This window comes from Pantherophis guttatus, chromosome 6, assembly GCF_059756535.1.
Source record: "Pantherophis guttatus breed Tessera chromosome 6, ASM5975653v1, whole genome shotgun sequence".
In the NCBI taxonomy this organism is placed as follows: Eukaryota; Metazoa; Chordata; class Lepidosauria; order Squamata; family Colubridae; genus Pantherophis; species Pantherophis guttatus.
The window spans coordinates 13,573,717-13,588,846 of record NC_142068.1 but is presented as its reverse complement, the minus strand read 5'-3'; the positions used below and the strand labels follow the sequence as shown (position 1 = coordinate 13,588,846).

General features: G+C 40.0%; 1 pseudogene; it reads left to right on the top strand.

The window, feature by feature from the left end:
• The first annotated feature begins 11,268 nt into the window (after positions 1-11,268).
• Positions 11,269-11,505, top strand: LOC117678172 (small nuclear ribonucleoprotein G pseudogene; annotated as a pseudogene).
• The last annotated feature ends 3,625 nt before the right edge of the window (positions 11,506-15,130 follow it).

Below are 15,130 nucleotides of genomic sequence, written 5' to 3'. Positions count from 1 at the left end.
GGTTTTGTAAATTGCTGCTCAATGAATAAAGCTAAATTAAGGACATGCCAAACTAAAGCAGACCTAAAACAGACATTTAGGTCCAATCTCCAGAATACCTTTAAAATGATGAAAAGATTAGGGCTGTAGAAAACTCTAGAAGTGTGAAGACATTATGGTCAAACCTGTCCATCAAAATAGATTTATGAATCCAATAGAGACCCACTCTGAGCCTTCATTGCTTTCTAGGAGCCCTTGGCCAATTTGACAGCTTTTCTGCTGTGTCTGGCATTGTTGCAAATATTATTCCCAATTGCAACTTCAATTTCATTCATAGAAAATGCTGGCGTGGCCTGGGAGTTCTTCTGAGCTGTCTGAGATCGATATGAGCTTTTTTGATGTTTTTGATGTTAGGTGTCCATTTTAAGTCTTGAGATATGATAGAACCTAGAGCAAAGCTTCCATAAGTTTAGACTTTTAGACTGCAAGTAGGGAGGCAGCAAATAATCTTCACAATATAGCTCTGAAAGGGTCTCCATAAGAACCTTTGTCAGAGAGAATCATGAGTCTTTGAAGCCACGCACAACCCTACTTTCTCTGGTTAGATTCTTTGTGGACAACTCCTTTTTAATTATTCATTATCCCTCTCATAATTTGTAACGTTAGAACTTTTTGTAAGTTTCCCTCAGGCCAGTGATTTCTGGCCATTGGTTGACTGAATTTCAACAACTCCCAGAGAGCCTCTCTAAGCTAGACAAAAACAGGGTTAGAGGTTATTGAAGATTTTTTTTTGATGCAAATTACCCACTTCTGCTACATCTTCGGTCCCATACCTTGCTGAAGTAAAAGAGACGTACTTGAAAATGCCAATGAATAAGTAAAATTCTTCTCAGAGAAGTGAAGAGCACCTCTCTCTTTGGTCCTTTCAGCTGAAGAAGGGCAAGGTGTCATGTGCAGCACAGACAGAGATGTTACATTTGCTATTTTGAACCTTCTTCGTTTGCTTCCTTACTTATTCAGAGGGAGGAGAAGAGGTTTCTCTGCCATCCACTTTTATCATGGGAAGAGCTTCTGTCAGAGCTGTGCAAAGCACTGAAAAAGAGATGATCCACAAAGTGTGCTGGGGTGAGTGATGCCCCCCTTGGTGAAGCATGAAAGCTGCTGTCTATAAGGCTGCTATAATAGCTTTCTCCAGCTGTCTACCAGTATGGGTGCCTTAAAAGTAGCTTCTTTTCGCTCAGCAGAAGTGTCATCTAAGTACACACATGCAGAAAACTGGAGAAAGTCATGCTGACTGGATGACGCTATTTTAACTTTTCAAGGAGGACTGTTTGCTTGCAGCCATCTGCTTTGTGAAGCATTCCTTTTCAAATGTTTCCTTCAGTCCTGGTTTCTCTACCAGCTTCAGATTCTGGTAGAGAATCAAACTTGGAAAATAGGAGAATCTTCCTGTGTAGGATAATCAGGATGGAAGACAGGCACATATATTCATGGGTATAATAGGACTATCGTTCCTGAAAGCACCAAAGGAAATCCACCATGAAGGAGATTGTTGTTTTTGTCTGGAGAGCCCATGTTTTCAGGATGAGTTGCTAATGTCAATTGTAAGATGCATTTTAAATTTAAGTCTCAGGAGGAAAAGAATATTGGCATGAGTTATTGACCTATGGAGACAGCTGTCACACAGATGAACTGAATGTATGGACAAGACTTCGTCCATGCAGTGAGGTTTCTGAAGCTTGGACCACAAGATTTCCAATTCATGCATTGCTTCAAGGATAATAGCTACAATCTCAAATCAGAGATAATTTATTGAATAGAATAGAATAGAATTCTTTATTGGCCAAGTGTGATTGGACACACAAAGAATTTGTCTTAGTGCATATGCTCTCAGTGTACATAAAAGAAAAGATACGTTCATCAAGAATCATAAGGTACAGCACTTAATGATAGTCATAGGGTACAAATTAGCAATCAGGAAACAATATCAATATAAATCGTAAGGATACAAGCAACAAAATTACAGTCATACAGTCATAAGTGGAAGGAGATGGGTGGTGGGAACGATGAGAAGATTAATAGTAATGCAGACTTAGTAACTAGTTGGACAGTGTTGAGGGAATTATTTGTTTAGCAGAGTGATGGTGTTTGGGGAAAAAAATGTTCTTGTGTCTAGTTGTTCTGGTGTGCAGTGCTCTATAGCGTCGTTTTGAGGGTAGGAGTTGAAACAGTTTATGTCCAGGATGTGAGGGGTCCGTAAATATTTTCACAGTCCTCTTTTTGACTCGTGCAGTATACAGGTCCTCCATGGAAGGCAGGTTGGTAGCCATGGTTTTTTCTGCAGTTCTAATTATCCTCTGAAATCTGTGTCTGTCTTGTTGGGTTGCAGAGCCAAACCAGACAGTTATAGAGGTGCAGATGACAGACTCAACAATTCCTCTGTAGAACTGTATCAGCATTGTATTGGGAGGAAGCTTAACGCTGTGTCAAGGATAGAGGTGATATTTGTCTTAAATGGTCTTGAATATCGGACAGTTTAATTTACCAGTTATGAAAGGCTCATGGATCTAGCCATCCTCATGTTAATCTTGGATAATTTCTAGGAGCGTGCAGTCCTGCTTGAATCTTAACTCAGTATGTATATTAATTTGAATTGATTTGGAAAATCAAGTCAGTTCAATGCAACACTTCAGGTCAAAATATCAGATTGGTCAATTTAATTCTGTTTCCTAAAATGAATTGAGAAGCCCTTCCAAATCTGATTTGAAAGAATCCAGTTTGATGTGCTGAAGAGCTAATTTAATTTGGTGATTCTGTTAAATCAGTTTCAGAGCAAAGCTTTATAGAGACCTAAGTTACACTGTTTTCATTCATTATCTGTCTGAATCAACTGATCAAGCTTAGAAGTCAAAGCACAGGAGCAATTAAATTCAAATAACTGGGCAAAAATGAGTGTTTTCAATGCTGGACCCTCACTGCTGGCACATTAAAAGCAGGAGTGGTACCACTTTGGACATTTGTGTTTTCCAGAATCACTGGATGCTCATTTTATGACCAGATGACATAGGACAACCTAACCTGTGATGAAAGTTAATGCTTTTCTCTTACTCTTTGCTCCAAATACCTGATATACAAAGCGAGATACTCTTATAAATAGGTGTTCTACTTAGCTTCACGGATGTTATCAGCACACCCAAAAGCCAAAATTGCACATCTTTCACATGCTCTTCTGGCATATATACAGTAGTCAGATGAGCTTATGAAAACATTATTGGAAAAGGGGTCCCAAATACAGAAGCAGAAAAGCAGGAATCAAATGAGCAGACACAGCCAGTGTCTGCCAGTGCCCCTCAAAAGCTGTTGCCTATACAATACAAACATCTGCTAAGAGACATTTTAAGATGCCTGATTAATAAAACTATGGAACACATAAGAGTATAATTATATTAGCCCTATTTAATTAATTAATTAAATTTAATAGAATGACTCATAAAATTAAATCCTATTAAATCAAACTCAGGTTCTATTCTTGCTCCACCCACTGAATCGTCCTATCTCCATGTACTTTTCAAGAGTGGTTCTGGCATCACACTCTAAGAGTTACTACAGTGTTGTGAACTCTGTTTTACAAGTTTGCCTGTGTAGACTAGGTTCCTGGGGGATAACAGGAATCCTGTGATGCCTCTCTTTCTCTTTCTCTTTCTCTTTCTCTTTCTCCGGCCACTGTGGGAAACCCTGGGAGACAGCCTTGAGAGAGAGATGTCTGGAATGTGCTTCTGTTTTTGGCTGCCGTGCTGCTTCATTGGTTTCCCATCCCCCTTGCCTATGGCAACTCGAGAGCAGGCCAGGAATGCTTTGCAAGTTGATAGTAGGTGCATTCCTGTAATAATGTTCACACCTGTTATATTTCAGAGACCATATGGTCATTTGCATGCACTTGGATTGCCAGCCATTCTGATAAAATATAGACCGGACAGCTCCTGAGTTTAGCATAATCTGTTTTATACTACAAGGCACTGCTTTTCAACATTGGCAACTGTGAGAAGTATGGACTTCCATTTCCAAGATGGGTGAATGTGGAATTCTGAGAGTTGAAGTCCACTCATCTCAAAGTTCCTAAGGCTGAGAAACACTGGTGTAAACTATAGGAGTCTTGAAAGACTGAATTTTTGTGATTCACAGGAACATCTTTAAACTGCAGTAATGAGCTTCTTCCTCTTAATAAGGTAGTTTAACAGTTAGCAGCTCTAACAGAATAACAAAGTTGGAAGGGATCTTGGAGATCTTCCAGTTCAATCCTCTGCTCAAGCAGGAAACCCTATACTATTTCAGATGAATGGTTGCTCAATCTCTTCTTAAAAACCTTGAGTTTTGGAGCACCCACAACAGTGGGGGTTCCTCCTGGTTCCGCCGAGCTGGTAGCAGTGACAATATGATGTCACCGAACCGGTTCTGGCCCCTCCGCCCCGACCACCTGTGTTATTCTTACCTTTTATTTGGCCCCACCCCCAATTTATTGCTGCCTCCTGAGTCCCAGCTGATGGGCTATAAGGAAAAACTGTTTAAACTCTTGCCGCGGGGCTTCAAAGGGCCGCCCTACAGCTGATCAGTGGTAAAAGGCAGTTTGGTGGTAGACCGGCGCCTCCAACAACAAATGAGTAGACCGGTGCCTGAAAAAATAAATGGGTAGACCAGTACAGCTCTGCAAGTAGTTAAAAGCCTGGTAGACCAGTACCTCTGCTAAATCCTAAAGAATTGTCACATGATCATCAAGCCACACCCACAAAATAAGCCATGCCCACAGAATTGGTAGTAAAAAAATTTAGAACCCACCCCTGACCCACAACCTCTGGAGGCAAAGTGTCCCACTGATTAACTGTTCTAATTGTCAAGAAATTTCTCCTTAGTTCTAGGTTGCTTTTCTCCTTGAATAGCTTCCATCCATTGTTTCTTTTTCTGCCTTCAAATGCTTTGGAGAATAGTTTGTCTCCCTCTTCTTTGTGGCAGCCCCTGAGATATTGGAACGCTGCTATCATATCACCCCTACTCCTTTTCATTAAACTAGACATATGCAATTCATGCAACCGTTCTCCGTATGTTTTATCTTCCAGTCCCCTAATCATCTTTGCTCAAAATCTTTCAGAAATTCCAAATAAAAGTCCAAGGAATTAATGTGAATCTCAATAATTAGGTGGCCAGAGAAATATTTCTTGACTTGCCAGTTTGGGATTCTGGAATATCATAGTCTCAACACATCTCGAGGGCAACAGATTTTTTTGAATAGGAGCAATTTCATTTGCAGGCGATGTCAGAGAAGATCATGTTCATTGATCATTCTGTCATTCAAAAAAATGGTATTTCCAACACAAATATAGGGAGCTGATTTTTGTTGTTGTTGTCTTATTAGGTAGAATTTGGGGGAAAAACTAAGGAAGAAAAATAGAGGAGAACCATTTTTGGGTTTCATAAAGATGTACCAGAAGCTGTAACTTTACATCTGATCACCATTTATCAAACCTAAACAAGATGAGTTGCTAGGCAATAACACAATACATCATAGCATCTTAAGTCAGAGAGATGGCTTAGCAGTTTAAGAAGATGGATTGGAAAAACACCCACACTTGCTAAGCCATTGATCCCAATTCCCTGTAGCATTGATTTGATCTTCTTAACTGAGCTCAATGAGCTTTGGTTGAGTGGAAGATTTCCAAAGAAGGCTATCTTAATTGTCCTTTTGTCAAACAAAACAACAACCAAAATTAAGGTGCTATTTCTCATAACCAAGCTCCATTTTTTTTTTTAATTTGATTTATATGCCGCCCTTCTCCGGAGACTCAGGATGGCTTACAGTGCGTTAAGCAATAGCTTTCATACTTTTGTATATTTATACAAAGTCAGTTTATTGCCCCCACAAACTGGGTCCTCAATTTACCTACCTTAGAAAGGATGGAAGGCTGAGTCAACCTTGAGCCTGGCGAGATTCGATCTTACTTTAATTGCAGACAGCTGGTGTTAAATTACAGTGCTTCTGTCTGTTGAGCTAAACCATGCCCTTGTCCATCATTTCCTTCCTTGTGGTCTTAGAAATCTTTATGTCAGGGTTCCAAGTAATGAGCCCAATAGAAACAAAACTCCAAGGCGGGCAAGTTCCTTAAAGAACAGATTTATTAGGCACACCATATTGGCATGTCTGGGGAAACCTGACTCTGAGCGCCCCTTGGGTTTCCCCTTAATTCAAAATAAGGTTTTCCTTCCCCCTTGTCCAGACTGTTCATCACATGGTCCAATCAGGTCACAGTTCACAGGTCACTCAGTCTCAGACCTCACCTCTGTGCACCTGGTGGGAAAACTCTTGGCTCTCAGGGGAAATAATTTTACTATGGCTACAATCCCTCAGTTATCTCTCCCTTCCCCCCCCCCTCATTCCCACAGCTTGACTTTCTTCGCTGTGGCAGTCCTGAAGTGCCAAGGGGGGAAAATAGCTCCAGAGCTGACACTTTATTGTAAAAGTATGTCATATCAAACTGAGCCATTGGCACATTTATGTCAGTTACATATCCAAAATGAGGGACTATTGCCATTGTTATTGTTCTCAACTATGATTCACAACACAAGCAATCAAGCAAAGGAAGTCCAAAGAATAATAAAAGGAATGGGCATCGGTATTCTCTGAGTTTAATTGTCTATTTATTTATTTATTTATTTATTTATTTATTTATTTATTTATTTAATTTATTTATTTGTCGAACACGTATAAGATAACAGATATCAGTATAAACATGATTATGAATACATGAAATGGATACGAGTAAAAAGGGACATTAGGACACGGACGGTAGGCACATTGGTCCACTTATGCACACCCCTTACGGACCTCTTAGGAATGGGGTGAAGTGAATAGTAGACAGTTTAAGATTAAGGTTTTGGGGGTTTGGGGAAAAAACCACAGAGTCAGGTAGTGCATTCCAGGCATTGACCACTCTGTTGCTGAAGTCATATTTTCTGCAATCAAGTTTGGAACGGTTTACCTTAAGTTTGTTTCTGTTGTGTGCTTGTGTATTATTGCAGTTGAAGCTGAAGTAGTCATTGACAGGTAGGACATTGTAGCAGATAATTTTGTGTAGTACGCTTAGGTCAGACTGAAGGCGGTGTAGTTCTAAATTGTCTAATCCCAAAATTTCAAGCCTGGTGGCATAAGGTATTCTGTTGTGGGTAGAGGAGTGGAGTACTCTTCTCGTGAAATACCTCTGGACTCGCTCAATTGTATTAATGTCCGATATACATTGTGGGTTCCCGCAGTTTGGACCGGTTCACAAGAACTGGTAGTAAAACCGGCGGGAGGCCCCACCCACCGCCCTGGAGGTCATCATCGGTGATCTGCGCATGTGCAGAAGCAAAGCTCACGCGTGCGTGATCCCATTGCGAACCGGTAGTAAAGGTAAGTAGAATCCACCCCTGGATATACAGTGCAGGTTCCAGGCAGATAAGACATTTCATTACCCAAACTAGGTAACATCATCAGTGCTAGTTTAATCTAGCACTGATGAGGTTACCTCATTGGGTAATGAAACGTCTATAAGAAAACAACCAAGCTCAGAGAGCACCAAAGACCTTTCATTTCAATACTTAGCTACATCCATTGCATAAAGAAAAACAAGAGAGCAGTGGAGAAAACAGATTTGTGGGGGGGAAAGCAATGGTTACTCCCCCAGGCAGAACAAAGAAAGAAAGGAACTAGAAGAATAGTCTTTGGGGTCAAATGAAAACATGGCAGTATCCTTTTGAAAAGTCAGATCTGTGGACCCAGCACTTGGAAAGCCTTATCTAATTTATGAACCAAGTACAATTCCCAAGATTGGCCTAACAATCTTTAAGGAGAACTTCACATTTCATGCTATTGAGGCATTCTAAAATTAGTACACTTGCATCAGGATGGTCAAGCAAGGAAGAAATGATGGGACATCAAATTTCTTATCTGGAAGGTACTCTCCATCTCATACCCAAATTGGAATTCATCTGAATCTTTTTCATGCGGTAATCTCATCCACTGAGATTTGAGAACCTGCAGGGCTGGTATAAAGCTTCAAGATTGGCTTTGAAAGGATGCCTATTAATGAGCTGTGGTTTTTAAAGGACCTATCGATAGCGGTATGGTATGGAATCATGCAATGACCACATTTCATGGTGGGGGGAGAGAACTTTGAATTCAGCCAATTGGGAATCAACTGAGATTCCAGGTCATACTGATATTGTAGAGATCTACTGCTTTCCTGGCTTCCCATCCATCAATGAAGTCTGAAAGGAAGACTTCTGGAAGGCTCAACTCCCCTTGGACTAATTAGTAAGTGTGAACAACCAAGAAGTAAAAGGATGCACAATAGACAATAAAATCAACAGCAGTAGCACCCTCTACTGCTTCTAACAATCAATTAAGCTCAGAAACACCCCACTGAGAAATTTAAAATATGTTCAAACCTCTTGAGAATAAAGTAGTAGAAGCTTCTTTTTCAGGAAAAGCCTTGCTCTGTATTAAAAATTGAATTCTTACTAAAAAAATAGCAGACTCAGTTTAAAGTTTTCCTTTCTGATGTCCTTTCCTTTCAAAGGCATACTAGGATCACCTCCTTTAGAATTCCCAGGGCTTCCTGCAAATTGTGATCCCAAACAATTTGAGCAACAGGTTAGGAAGCTCAGTGTATAAGTTAAAAGAAAAACACACTTCCCTATTCGGCTATATACAGTATGAAAAAGTTCCTAGCTAGGAACCTGGTTTGTGGCAAGATGTCGGATTTATATACATGGTTTGTCCTGCAAACCGGCTAGGAAACTCTGGGAATTGAACTTCACACATCTTAAAGTTGCCAAAGTTGAGAAACACTGGGTCGGACTGATATTTGCAGATTAGCAATTAGCCATATTTGATCATGTAGCAAAGATCCAGGAGACGAGCCCTTTCTGCCATAGCTCCTGCCCATTGGGGCATCATTACCCCTTCCAGGTGAGACCCTTACCCACCCTCCTGAACTTCCATAAGGGCCTGAAGACCTGCTCTACCAGTTGGCCTGGGGTCCTAACAGGCATGCACCACTCTGGAGGTTGCTCATAGATTAAGAGAAGACCCCACCTGTGTACTTCATGCTCCCTTCTCCCCATCTTTTAATTATGTTATTGCTATTTTAAAAAAATGTTTTTAATGTTTGTAGGCTGCCAAGAGTCAATCCTAGATGAGATGGGTGGCACATGGATGGATGGATGGAAGGAAGGAAGGAAGGAAGGAAGGAAGGAAGGAAGGAAGGAAGGAAGAGCAGCAATGTGGATGGACTGAGTTATAGTGGGGATGAATGCACTACTGGAAAATCTGAAAGACCAGGTTAGGGACAGATCATCATGGAGAAAATCTATGTGGTTGCTAAGAGTTGACACCAACTTGATGGTACATAATTAATCCCCTTCCCCAACTGAGAAAATTTCTAAATCTATAGGCATTCAATCAATGTGTATAGGGTGCAATGGTGGGTTGCTACTGGTTTGTCCCAATTCAGACGAACTGGTAGCAGCAGCAGCGGGAGGCTCCGCCCACCCATCTGGACATCATCAAATACACTCTATGCATGTGAACTGGTAGCAAAGGTAAGTGAAACCCACCACTGGTAGGATGGAACATAAATTGCTCTCCAGCACAAATTGAATTTCAAGTTGGAGATGAAAAGCAGGAGTACATGGGTTCCAGACTTGCCTGGAGTGTGAAGATATCTGGTGACGGCAAGGGCAGTTAACTTCTGAAGATTGATTGATTGATTTTATTTGTCAACAAGTATAAGACATGGACACATGAAAAAAAATTGGCACAAATAAAAAGATATAAATAGGCAAAACATAGCCATAAACACATAGAATGATTACATATAAATGGGGACAGTAGGACAGGGACGGTAGGCACGCTGGTGATCTTATGCACGCCCCCTTAGGGACCTCTTAAGAAACATGAAAGGTCCACGGTAGACAGTTTAAGGTAAAAGGTATGGGGATTAGAGAGACTAACAATAGGATCAGGTAGAGTGTTCCAGACTTTTACTACTCTATTGCAGAAGTCATATTTCCTACAATCAAGAGTAGAGCAATTTATATTGGGTTTGAATCTATTGATAGCCCTTGTGTTATTACAGTTGAATTAAAGTACTCATTTACAGGTAGAACATTTTGGTAAATAATCTTATGAAGTAAGCAAGATGTTGCCAAGAAAACTTCATGGAGTTGTTCAGGCAGTATCCAAGGGTCAGAACACACACACACACACACACACACACACACACACACACACTACAGGTAATGATATTTTCTTGTTGGGTATGCACCTCATCTGCTGTCACTTGTAGGAACACAGAAACACAATTAGAACAGGATACCGAAGCATATTTCGGTTATAGTATTCAATTAGACAAATGGGAAAAACTATGGAAAATAAATTATAAATTGACAATGTCTGTACCCTATAAAGAAAATCTCTATAAAATGTTTTATAGGTGGCACTTGCCACCAGCCAGATTGGCAAGAATGTTCCCCGGCATGCCATCAACATGTTGGAAATGCAACCACCACAAAGGCACCTATTACCATATGTGGTGGACCTGCCCAATGGCGAAACAATATTGGCAAAGGATCAAAATACAAATAGAGGAAATAACACACCAAAAGATAGAACTAAGACCAGAAAGCTTCTTACTAGGCATAGTGAATGGATACTATGAAAAAGAAACAACATATTTAATTATACATATGATAACAGCAGCACGAATACTATACGCGCAACACTAGAAGAGTAGTGATATACCAACACCAGATAAAGTAATCAATAAAATTATGGAATGTGCGGAATTAGATAGGCTCACAAAGGAATTACAAAATAGGGAAGAACATGATTTTTACTTAGTATGGGAAAAGTGGTATGGTTGGTTGAAAGATAGGAAAGAGATGAAGCAATAGGAAGTAAATAAAATGACCAGATATAATATGATGGAAACAAAGAACAGACATAGGTCAACAAAGATCAATAGTAGATAGACAAAAGGGAATGACCAAATAAGGAAGAGTCAAAATACAAAGAGAAATGTATATTACAGTTGCGACAAACTGGACATATATTGAAATGGATGTTTATATGTTTTTATGTTTTGTACGTTTCATTGTTCTGTTTAGTTTGTACTTATAAATAAAAATTGGAGGGAAAAAAAAAAGAATAGGATACCGAAGCAATAGGTTTCGCGAGGTGGTCATCTTGGAAGAGGCAGGATGAGCAAAACACACCCGCCGGAGCTGAAGAAGTTTATGGACAAGAAGCGATCATTAAAACTAAATGGAGGTTGGCATGTTCAAGGGATATTAAGAGGTTTTGATCCATTCATGAATTTGATGATAGATGAGTGTATGGAAATGGCACCTGGTGGACAACAGAACAACATAAGGATGATGGTAATATGAGGAAACAGCATCATTATCCTACCAGTAGAAGCCCTGGAACGAGTATAAAAAATGAAGTACTGGCTCTTAACTACAGTGTGGGCAATTTTTATTATTGTTGGTTCTACAGAATCATTCCATGTTTACATTTAAAAAAAAAATTCTTAAAAGTTTTTTTTTTTAAAGAAGGATACTGAAGCAATAGAAAATGCAATTATGATTTTTTTAAAAAAACATTCCAATCCCAAGTCAGTTAAACATCTTGATTCTTACAAAACCAATTAATGGTGCTTCTCAGAAGTAGAAATCCAGCACTGTGTGTTTAGGATTGCAAACCAAATTCTACTGGATGTACAGTTATGCTCATTTGCTTACTCTGTATAATCTCGGCATAAAATGAGTATTTGAAGTGGGATAAAAAATGTTATTGCTCAGGCAATTAGAGCAAATAATAAACCTTGTTCAAGAGCTAAGGGAGAATCATTAAAACCCTTGATTTTCAAGATGACTTTCCAAGTCATGGGTAATAATTACACCTTACATTTAATACAGCTCATTGGATCTAGTTTGTGAACAAAAAAAGAGCAAGCTTGGCATTTCCAAATGGGAATTAAACATTGTTCTAGTATTTAAATGTGCATCAGTGACTTATCTTAAATAAGAAAGATGGAGGAGGGGAGGTAGCTTATGAAGAGGCTAGCAGATCAGATGTGTCTTTTTCAGGTGAAGATAACTTCAGCCAGTCAATGAGGTATGGTGGGTTGTGCTATTGCAATGTACCATTTGTGGAGCTAGGTCTAGAAATATTCTTTGGTTGAAATAAAATCAGACCCAGGTCCACATACCGTATTTTTTGGATTATAAGACACTTCGGACAATAAGACACACCTAACTTTTTGGGGGAGGAAAACAAGAAAAAAAAATCTGCCTCTGCCTCCCAGCAATTTGCCTCCTTGCAGCAAACAGCCTGTTTCAACTTCAGCTTCAGCACAGCCTGATTAGCACAAGCAGCTGATTGTCGGTTGGATCAGCCTCCTGAAGTTCACCTGTTTCAGGCTGCAGGGATTGCCATAGCCTATTGCTGCCTCTGCATGCCATTTTCCGGGAGGGGGGGTGGCGGGTGGGCAGGGCTACATTCGGTGTATAAGATGCACCCAAATTTTCACCCTCTTTTTTGGGGGGGGAAGTGTGTCTTTATACTCTGAAAAATACGGTATGTCGCTGCCTAACATAATGTTCCCAATCCTGGCAACTTTAAGACATGCGGACTTCAACTTCCATACTGGCTGGGGAATTCTGGGGGTTGAAGTCCACACATCTTAAAGCTGTCAAAGTTGGGAACCCCTGGCCTAAGAAACTAACCAAAGACTCCCACAGCTCAGCTAATAATCTATTTTTCCTAGTGCTTCATTTTATGTTTTATAATTACAGGCAGTCCATTTGTTTAGTGGTCATTCGAAGTTACAATGGCACTGAAAAAAGGTGACTTATGACCGGTCCTCACTCTTAGGAGACCTCTGCAGCATCTCCATGGTCATATAATCAAAATTTGGGTGCTTGGCAATTGGCATGTATTTATGACAGTGTCCCTTGAAGGTGACATTTGAGCAAGATGGTTATTCCTTCATCTCCCAGTGCTCAAAATCCATTGGAGACAACTGTCCTGCAGTCTCCTTGTGAGGACCATCTGTCTGAAGTGCTTATGGGTGAGCTCGCATCCTTTTTTTGGTCCAGAGAGGTTCAAAGAGACAATCTTCTCACTTTTTGCAGAGCTGTTTTTCCGGCTGCCATGTCTTCCTCTGGAAGTTCCAATAGTAATAATTTATCATAATCTATTTTGTAATCAGATAAGTGGCAAAAAAAGCAGGAGAAAATTAAGATATTTTTAACAACTCTATTAGCCTGGTTCTAAAATAGTTGGTAGGGAATAACAGGACTGAGAAAGATCCTCAGAGAAATATTCACCTGCCTGGGATTTCAAAACAGCCAAAAAAAGAGAACATCTGGGTCAATCTGATAATCTAGAGATGAAGACACCATGCTATAAAGACCAGAGATCATAAACCAAAGATATAGTTCCCAGTTTTATTTGGCAAAACAAAACTGGGAACAAGAAGCCAGAGGAAGACAGATCTGGTAGCATAGAGATTATCCCAACAAATGGAGGAAAAATTTACCTAATTAGAGAAGTTAATGCCTCCTGCTGTTGAGCATTCATGCCCATCTTTAGTTGGCAGCATGATTTAGGGTTTGGCATTCTTCCCTGTTCAGGCACCGACTTTCATGCTATCAGAATCAAGCAGCTACCTGTGCTACCTGTGGTTCATTTTTCACAGGTGGCTGACAGTCTGTTGCTTTCTCAACTGCAGGTTGGAAGTCAACTAGGTTTTCTTCTTCAGCCTCGGAAGACTCTATAACAACATAACAACATCTACTAAATTTGATTGCTGCTGCCAAGAGTTCCATTGGTTTATATATTCTCTCTGTGTGTGTCTCTCTGTCTCTCTGTTTCTCTGTCTCTCTCTGTCTCTCTGTGTGTGTCTCTGTGTGTGTGTCTCTGTCTCTGTCTCTCTGTCTCTGTGTGTGTGTGTGTGTGTGTGTGTGTGTGTGTGTGTGTGTCTCCCTCCCTCTCTCCCTCTCTCCTCCTCCCTCTCTTTCTCCCTCCCTCCCCCCCTCTCTGTCTCTCTCTCTCTCATTTTTTTTTCATGAACTTCAACTAGATGTACCTGAAATTGCTTCTGTGCCTTTGGAAATTTAAGGAGTTTGTTACAGACAGAAGTTAAACCCAGTTTGATTTTTCCTTGTGTGTGTGTGTGTGTGTGTGTGAGAGAGAGAGAGAGAGAGAGAGAGAGAGCGTGTGTGTGTGTGTGTGTCTGTGTGTCTGTGTCTGTTTCTTAACAACTAGGAAGAATGTTTGTCCATGATTTCTGCATCTATCTCTTGGACCCCCAGTGATAAGGGAAATTGGCTGGATTTTTCTTTGCAGCTGAGAATGCACAGGAATGTGTGCCCATTGCAAAATTGCAGCTTGTCTCACAAAACAACAAGTAAAGGCGATTGGAAGCCTTGATAGAAAAGATAATGGTCTGCCGAGCTCCACTGCTCAAAAGGGTTGCTGAAGCCTCTAGGTGTCATTAAATTAACAACATGTTTAATTAGATATTGATCACTTTCACTATCAAACATGGTGGAATTATTTGCATTATGACCTGTACTTTCAATTTACCATTTCCTACCGACAAACCTAGCCCAGTCAAACACAACTAATCATTTTAATCACTTTTTCTTTTACATGTCCAGAACTGACAGGCATTTTTCCTTTCTTCTCCCCCATCTTAATAGCAAACCCATGGATCCTTAAAGCCACAGTGTTTTGCATATAGATAGCCCTCAATTTACAGCCATTCACCATTACTCGTAAACTGGGTCATCACGTGACCAGACTCAATTTTATAACAGTTTTTGTGGCGGTCATTAAACAAATGTGGCAGTTAAGCATCATATTGTTCATTATGGGTTGTTCTTGCTGAAAACCAGAAGTAAATGCTGGTTTGGGGCAAAAAGGTCATAAATTGTGATCAAAATTTAATGAGTTAATTGGAATTTTATTGGTCTGAAAGTGAACTAAAGTACGTATGTTAAGAGGAAATAAAATGCATTAAAATGATTTTAGAAAAGTTTTTAAAGTACAACT